This window comes from Ovis canadensis, chromosome 11 (assembly GCF_042477335.2).
Source record: "Ovis canadensis isolate MfBH-ARS-UI-01 breed Bighorn chromosome 11, ARS-UI_OviCan_v2, whole genome shotgun sequence".
In the NCBI taxonomy this organism is placed as follows: domain Eukaryota; kingdom Metazoa; phylum Chordata; class Mammalia; order Artiodactyla; family Bovidae; genus Ovis; species Ovis canadensis.
This window is the reverse complement of record NC_091255.1, coordinates 40,141,934-40,150,728: the sequence shown is the minus strand read 5'-3', so window position 1 is coordinate 40,150,728 and position 8,795 is coordinate 40,141,934.

Below are 8,795 nucleotides of genomic sequence, written 5' to 3'. Positions count from 1 at the left end.
ATTCTTCAGGCAAGAATGCTGGAGTGGGTTGCCATCCCTTCTCCAGGGGATCTTCCTAAACCAGGGATTGAACTCAGGTCTCCCACATTGCACGTGGATTCTTTACTATATGAGCCACCAGGGAAGCCCACAGCCTGGCACATAGCAAATACGATGTAAGTTTCAGCGTTTCTAGTAGCTATTGTTTAGAAGCCTTACAGACTCCCTCTCTATCTTTTAGGACATGACTGTTTGTATGAATAATTTTACACAGGTATATCCTTATCTTCCTATGCATTTCCTGGCCTCTCCACACAGATTATGCAACTTGGGATAACTGCTCTCCATTTTAAGATTATTTCACTCTGAAATTAGAAGACTGCTCAAACACACACTGGAAACTTCTGAATCCTGAAGTTCTCAAAGCAGAGATGGAAGGCGAGAGGAGTAGCATAAACCCACTGACGGAGTTCGTGTTTGAGAGTCCACAGTCACAACCCCCTATTTTGCAGAAACAAATCACGGGCAGCGGGGAGTCCACCTAGGCTTGCTGACTCTAAATCATCCAGCAGGAAGAAAACCCTCAGAGTTACGTGGTGGAGGGACCATGGGTCTCGCCAGAGAAGGGCTGTCAGAAGCCACAAGGAGCAGCCCCCATGGCCTCATGTCCCCATTCTCTCTTGTGACTTTCCATAAATCCTTAAAGTTCTTAGAGGCTCACCTGGCTCCTCAGAGAGTAGGTGAGATGGTCTTAAATGTTCCCATAAGCTCTCAATAAGGATAAACACTTGTTTTTGTCAAACTTGAAAATAGGATGGCTTGGTGAACCCTAATGATGACACATTTTAATTGTGTCCATGTTAAAGTTTGCTCAAGCCTTTTGATGCCAAATATTAACTTTTTTTTCATCAGCACCCCTGAAGGTGGATCTTTCCATGTTCATCACAGACTATTCCTTGGAGCCCCTAAGTTCAGTGGCACATCCTTTCTAAGACCTTTGCAACCACATGGCAGAGTATTGTCTTTATTTTAAGAATTCTTGTCACTGGCACAGGGATTGAGCAGACTTAATACCAGTGTATACCACATCCCACTTCTGTAATCATCAGGTATGGAGACAATATAAGTTCACATTTCCTATTTTTATTAGAAGCAGAAGGGACTTACTTAGGGGTCCAGTGGTTAAGACTTTGCGCTTTTAATGCAGGGGTCTCTGGTTTGATCCCTGGTCAGGGAGGTAAGATCCTACTTACTGCACACTGTGGTCAAAAGGGGAAAAAAAGGAGAGGAAGAAAGATGATGGTTTGCAAGTTTAGAATATATTGATTCTTCAAGTGATAACTTTAGGGAAAAAAAGCCTGATGAGAGAAGATAACTCATATAGTGGCAAGGGTATTGTTCAACTTCTCCAAATATAAACTAGGTTAATCAAACTGAGAAGTTGTATTTATCAGACTGTTTTGAGGGCATGGAATTAATTCATGATTACAATTGCAAAACCTCAGCATGACGCAAGTGCTCTTTAGTAGCACTTCTATAAAATGAAGATATTTACCATGAAATAGGACTTATGTGCTATGAAATAAAACTTTACAAGGCTCCCAGCTTTACAGACTAGAACTATTAGCATTTTATATATCTATCAAACTGGTTAAAGAGTTTTAGCTTCGCTGCCTTTTCTGAAATAAAAAGTTGTAATTTTTCAAGGGTACGTCTAGGCTTCCTAGGGATTTTTGTAAATGTATCAAGGTTCATAAAAAACAAGCAAATTAATCGTTTGCCTTGATGGTTGGGTTTTATTAAAGCCGATGGCACATGTTTATTTACTTTATTCCCCCTGGATTGCAAAGGCAACTGAAAGGAGACCATTGGTGGTAGTGGATGTTGGTTCAATGTAATTTATTTTCTCATATTTGTTGGAGTAGAAATTATATTTACATATATGCTATTAAGAGGGCACTCTATTTGAAGTTCCAAGTTGTTTGGTTGTATTTGATGACCATTAACAAAGAAAAAAAAACCTTTCAAAGATCCTTAAAAATATTTTTCTATAACTAAATCATCAAAAAGGTAGCTTTTATGTGCTTTGAATTTTCTTTTCAGTATTGCAAATTTTGCTTCATCTGAGACAATTGACCTTTTCTTTTTCTCTGAGCAAATACAATTTTTCTTCTGTTTTCAGTCCATAATTTTTGATTAGTTCTTACAAAGCTGCTGAGGTCTTTTATTCAAAATGTTTCTCTGAGAATTTTCTTAATTCTTTAACTTATCTACTCTGGTAATTTAAACTAGACACTAATGTTTAATGTGTTAATTACATTTAATGTATTAAGTGTACATTTGATGTCATAAAGTTAAAAAAAGAATATTATAGGCAATAATAATAAATTGAAATTTTAAGCTTAAGGGACTTCCTTGATGGTCCAGTGGTTAGGAGTCCATCTTTCCACTACAAGGGGCACGAGTTTGATCCCTGGTCAGGGAACTAAGATCCTGAATGCTGCTGGGAATGGCAAAAAAATAAATAAATAAAATTAAGCTTAAAACTGGAAAATCCCATTTTAAATATATTTATTAAGTTGCATCACTATACCAGGTTTCCTATCTCTTTCTAGTAACATGAAATGTGTATGTCTTCTGTGATAGAGCTTTAAAGAGTTTAAAACCATCTGTTTGTATGTACTTTGTTGGCCACTTTCTGTTCCGTGTTATTCCTGTTTAAAAACAAAATAGATTTTGTTTGTGTTTTATATTGTGTGTAACAAACGGCACCCATTTCATACAATACAAGGTCTGTTGCTGGCATTCACTGGCGCTTACTTATGGGACAGTCTGTCTTATTTTACGTGGAGATTCAAGTAAATTACTTCTGACCAAGGGCCAGTATTTGGCGAAACTCCTCTCTGAGTCTCCAGCCTCATCACCGTGGACCATCTCTCAGGGCAGTATGTCTGACCCGAGCCTCCCAGGATGGATGGGATTGTTGCTGGCTATGTGAAGGTGCGAGACAGCACAGTGCCGCCACAGAGCAGCGTCTCAGAGCGCCGGAGTTAATGAGCCGGTTTATTGTTCCAGGTCTCTACTGAGGGTCAGTGGAGGCCCAACGGCACCACTGTGGGGGAATGGACGTTACCTGGCTCCCCTGTGTTGTCCACTGCCTCCCACACTCACAGAAGATGCCATTCTCTGTTCATAGTGCAATGATGTATCGAACCCTGAATCCCTGGAAAATCCTCCCCAGGGACATGCTTAGAGAACCTGCTACCAAGTGGCCAAAGCTGCTGCACATGATGACTCTGTCTGCATCCCTGTTGTAGACCTCAGGGCATGAGCTCAAGGGGTCAAATGGGGAAATGGGGCTTAGAAAGAAAGCTGGACAAGATCCCTGGGGTCTCAAAGAGTATGAGACCTCTTTGATAGTATGTTCAGCTTCATCACATTTCAGCTCCTCAGACCTACATCTGGAATACCAGAGCCCAGAGGGTATTCCATCTGGGTTTCCAAAGAGCACAGAGTCAGATGATGGTGCTTTTAATTTGCTTCTCTTTCCTATGTTAATGGAGATATCAATGACATCAGATCCTTAGAATCCTTGTAAAGATTCTGTAAAGTTGTGTGCATCAGGTTCTGAGAGCAGGGCTTGGCGAGTGATGGGTACTTGATAAATGGCAGCTGTCGCTGATATTCACATCACTCAGGACGAAACAGTTCCCCTCCTAGTGAGGTCTGGGGGGCCTCTCTTGTGTGGGCTCGGGGGAACATCACCCCTGCTATAGGGACAAGGCATGTGAAAGAAGTGAAAAACTCCCTCTAAGTTTACCACGTCATGTCAGAATAGCTACATCAGCCGGGTCTATAGTCTTGAGTGAATTTGAATATATTTCCCCAAGGCAACCTGATCCTGGCCCCTCACTATGCTTTCCATTAACTTACTTCTCCTCTAAGAGACTTTCACAGGAAATGTGGTTTTAAAAGTGTTGGAGGAACTTGTCAGCCAGGACCTCCTTCATTACAGAACCCAGGTGAGTAACCAGGGCAGGAAGACATCTGTTCCTTGGCACCCAACTGCCCCGTTGGGCACGCAGCACCCCGACTCCAGGGGAACAGTTCATAGCTGAGTCCCTTCTCACCACCATATGCCCCCATAAATCCTGCACGTACTGCTCATTAATACCCGTGGAATCCTGGGATGCCATGCTTGATTCATTAGCCACTGGTGAAGCTAGGAATCCAAAGGCCTGCTTTTTCTTCTCTGCTTCATTATGTTCGAGAGCAACCAAGAAAAGCCATGTTGTCATCACAGGCTTGGCCATGAATGCCCTTTCAGTGGGTAAAGCTGTAGCCATGAGGCAAAAAAAAAAGGGGGGGGTCAGGGGTTTCTATCACATTTTCTGGATGAAGATAATGAAGGCCATTGTCAAAGCCTCTTGGTCTGTATCTCTCAGAGCAGCCTAGTAGGCTACAGTCAAGCTTCCCTGGTGGCTCAGTGGTAAAGAACCCAGCTGCCAATGCAGGAGATGAGGGTTCTATCCCTGGTTTGGGAAGATCCCCTGGAGGAGGAAATGGCAACTCACTCCAGTATTCTTGCCTGGAGAATCCCATGGGTAGAGGAGCCTGGCAGGCCACAGTCCATGGGGTCATAAAGAGTAGGACATGACTGAGCATGCATGCTTTGATATGGACCATTTTAAAAGAACTTAAAAAAAGTGTTTTTAATGTAGACCATTTTAAAAGGCTTCACTGAATTTGTCACAACATTGCTTCTGTTTTATGTTTTGGGTTTTTGGCCAAGAGGCATGTAGGATCTTAGCTCCCTGACCAGGGATCGAACCTATACTTCCTGCATTAGAAGTCTTAATCATTGGACCTCCTGGGAAGCTCCCTAGAGACCACACTTTTGTAAAGAAAACCACGAAGAAAGTTTCATGAGTGAATCCTATTGTCTCCTCTTTCTCTGGTTGTTCATCCCTCATTCATACAGCTATGGGGACCACCTTTCTCTGTGGCAAGTACTGGGGCGCTGGCAGGCTGTCTGGGCCAAGTCAACTGACCTCCAAAGCTAGTGTTGTACAACTCGTGTATCCTTTTCATCCATGCCAGATGTCCATCCACTGTCATCTTTTAATGCACACAGCATCCTGGTCAGAAGTTTCAATGTCAGATTTTTTCTGGAGAGTTGTTCAGTTGCTCACTCATGTTCAGCTCTTTGTGACCCCATGGACTTTAGCACTCCAGGCTTCCCTGTCCTTTACTATCTCCTGGAGTTTGCTCAAGCTCATGCCCATTGAGTCAATGGTGCCATCCAACCGTCTCATCCTGTCGCCCCCTTCTCCTCCTGTCCTCAGTCTTTCCCAGCATCAAGGTCTTTTATAATGTGTTGGCTGTTGGCATCAGGTGGCCAAAGTATTGGCGCTTCAGCTTCAACATCAGTTCTTCCAGTGAATATTTAGGGTTTATTTCTTTTAGGATTGACTGGTTTGATCTCCTTGATGTCCAAGGACAGATCAACGAAAAGGATCCTGTTTCTTTTATGTCCCTGACTTCACCCGACCACTATAGTAATGTTCTAGAAACTTCCTGTTCAAAAAATTTTATTAATCCACTATTAATCTTCCCATAATTGGTCTGGATTTTTTTTTTCAGTTGCTATTTTTTGTGATTCCTTTCTTCCTTTCCTGCTACCCATCTGACAGTCCAAGTGTCTGGCTCATGCCTTTTGGAATATTCTACTCTTGTTCTCCTTCCTCCTAATTTCTCTGCAGGTCGTCACACTCTGACCCTTTCATGACCCTGTTGCAATGCTTTTTTTTTTTCATAATTCTTCCTCCAATCACTCCATGACTTCAGCTACTACCCTTCTCTGAGCTCTTCAGTGAGCCTCTTCTGACTGACACCTGACAATCTCTCTCTCTTTTTTAATATATTCTTTTGATGTTGATCTTGCCCTCTGATTGTTAGGGATGGGGGAGATGATCTTTGCACAGGAGTCCACCCTCCCCCCACATCCCCTCCTGTTGCCAGCATCCAAAATAAAGCAAACTCTCTTTTCCATCCACCTGGTCTTTTTTACTGGCTTTTGAGAGGCAAGCAGTCAGACCCCACATTCGGTTACAATGTTGGTAGCTTGAACTCAACCATGATGAAAGTATTTACACTGTGGAAATTAGCAAACACTACAAATATGGCCTTTCTTTTCTTTGTTTCCTAAGAGAGCTAGTTTACCAAGTTCCACTGAAGCAAGTCCATCTCTACTCCTAAAGACAAATATAAGACAGGAAACCTGCCCACAGGGATGTTATCCCATTTCTCCTGAAACAGAAACTGTATCCTATCTCTTCGAGGCCAAGTCCATATGAGGAAGCTGGGGCTTGCAGCTGACTTCTCCAAGGGAAAGAACACTGAATGGAGCCCCCATCCAGATCAGCATCTTAGTTCCACCCGGGTCTGGCCTTAAGGTACCACATTTTTTCTGCCCCAGAGTCAGATGAGGCTAAGCAAGATGAGGGGGGAAAGTCAAATGGACTGTTTAACTTTTAAAAATGATTTTGTTGTTGTTTTTCTGTTTCTAAGTCCTGTCTGACTTTTTGTGACCCTATGGATTGCAGCACGTCAGGCTCCTCCGTCCTCTACTGTCTCCTGGAGTTTGTTCAGATTCATGTCCATTTAGTTGGTGATACCATCTTATACTCTTCTGCCCCCTTCTTTTGGCTTCAATCTTTTCCCAGCATCGGGGTCTTTTCCAGTGAGTAGGCTCTTCACATTAGATGGCCTACGTTTTAGAGCTTCAGCTTCAGCCTTAGTATTCAACTTCCAATGAATATTCAGGGTTGATTTCCTTTAGGATTGACTGATTTGATCTCCTTGCAGTCCAAGGGACTCTCAAGAGTCTTCTCCAGCACCACAGTTCAAATGAAGTCAGTGAATGCTTAGGATAGAAGGAGCTGCTTCCACCCCAGCCTCTTGTACATTTCCACGTCATGCCGGCCCTAATGGGGAGTGACAGCTGATGAAAGCTGCTATTCATGGTAATCTGAAACAGCTTTTCCTCCCAGATGAAATTCAGTGTGGCATGAGTCTAAACATGCAGACCAAAGGCCGGGCGAGTGTATTCCCCAGGTCTCTAAGGGCTGGCAGAGGCAACTCAGTTTGTGAAGGGGGCTTCCTGACAGGGCATCACACAGCCCCAGTGTAAATAATAGGAGTCTTTGTGTCCCACCCCTCTGTCTTGAGTTTAAGCCTGAGAGGGTGGTCCTGGCCCTGGACTCTGCCCATCTCAGGCTCTCATCTTGGTTTGTAATCAGCAGCAGGCACTAGTGTGACTTTCGAGTTCAGTGACTCATGTTTTCCACCACCCTGTGCAACAAAGCTGGGATTTGTCCTCACTGCCTCCTAGGTGAACCACATCTCTGCAGGGAGCCATGTCGGGTGGGCAACACGATGCTTCAAATCCAAGATGGCTATTCTGACTCCTCGTCTGGAAGAACCAAGAGCGAATGCATGTCCAGCCAAAGGGCTTTTTGTGTGGAGTTTGGGGACACTGGGTTATTCCAGCAAACTGTAGACAGATCTTTACCAGCCTAAGGCAAGCAGCCACCCCTTGGAACAAGAAGCCAGAGCTTCTACTCTGAGTCTTGCCATCTGACACTGACGTGAAGTTACAAACATATGGTTTCCATCAAAACAGAGTTGGCTCTATTCCATCAGCCTCTGGGATCCAGGGACTTAGAAACTAGGTGGGGGTGTGGGCTCTCATAGTGAGAGGTTGGGCACTTGGAAGGTGTCTGGGCCTCGGGGCCAGGAGTTGAGTCCTTTTGGAAGAACCAATGCACAAGCTCCAAGAGAGTGAGCATGGGCCAAGGTGGCAAGATCAAGAGAATATGAAAGAATGAAATACTGCCATTTGTAGCAACACTGACCAACCTAGAGATTGTCATACTGGCTGAAGTAAGTCAGACACAGAAAGACAAAATATGATGTCACTTACATATGGAATCTAAAAAAAAAAAAAAATGGTACAAATGAACTGATTTACAACACAGAGAGTCACAAATGTAGAAAACAAATTTACTGTTACCAGGGGGTAAGGTAGGAGGAAGGATAAATTGGGAGATTCTGATTGACATATACATACTACTATATATAAGACGTGTGTGGGTTAGTTGCTGTTGTGTCTGACTCTTTGCGATCCCCTGGACTGTAGCCCACCAGGCTCCCCTGTCCTGGAATGCTCCAAGGAAGAATACTGGAGTCGGTTGTCATTTCCTTCTCAAGGGGATCTTCCTGACCCAGGGATTGAACCTGCATCCCCTGCATCACTGCAGGTAGATTCTTTACTGAGCCTCCAGGGAAGCTCCATATATAAAATAGGTAACTAACAAGGACCTACTGTATAGCAGAGGACACTCTGCTTAATGGTCTGTAATGGCCTCTATGGAAAAAGAAGCTGAAAAAAGAGGATATATGTATATGTATAACTGATTCACTTTGCTGTGAACCTGAAATTAACACAATGTTGCAAATCAACTATACGCCAATAATTTTTTTTAATTCCCCAAAAGGAGAGTCTAGGGCTGAGAGAAAGCTGATTTAGTCCCTCAGCTTTTGCTTCGATCCCGAGTCACCTATCAAAATGCTTCTTCCTTGCCCTGAGGTTCAGTTCAGTTCAGTTGCTCAGTCATGTCCAGTGCTTTGTGACCCCATGGACTGCAGCATGCCAGGCCTCCCTGTCCATCACCAACTCCTGGAGCTTGCTCAAACTCACGACCATCAAGTCGGTGATACTATCTGTCCTCTGACCTGTTTAAACTACCAGAAAT